Consider the following 300-nt stretch of genomic DNA (forward strand, 5'->3'; position numbering starts at 1 on the left):
CATCGTCCGCATCTAGCTGGTGCTCCACTTCCTCCGCCGAGCTATCCACCGTGGTCACTGCATTTGTCGGCGCCGCAGACGCCATGGCCGCCATGCCCACGGCACGCACGGTGTCGCGGCTCGCAAAACACACGCACAAATCCTGCGCACGCGTCAGCGCGACGTTCAGGCGATGCCAGTCTGCCAGAAATCCGAGCCCGTAGCGACCGAGGCGTCGATTTGCGCTGCGCTCCTCCCTGGCAACACCGTCGCTATCATCGCTGTTGCGCTCCTTTTCCCCTTGCGCCGCGCGCCGCTGCA

This window comes from Leishmania donovani, chromosome 9, assembly GCF_000227135.1.
Source record: "Leishmania donovani BPK282A1 complete genome, chromosome 9".
NCBI classification, from domain to species: Eukaryota; Euglenozoa; class Kinetoplastea; order Trypanosomatida; family Trypanosomatidae; genus Leishmania; species Leishmania donovani.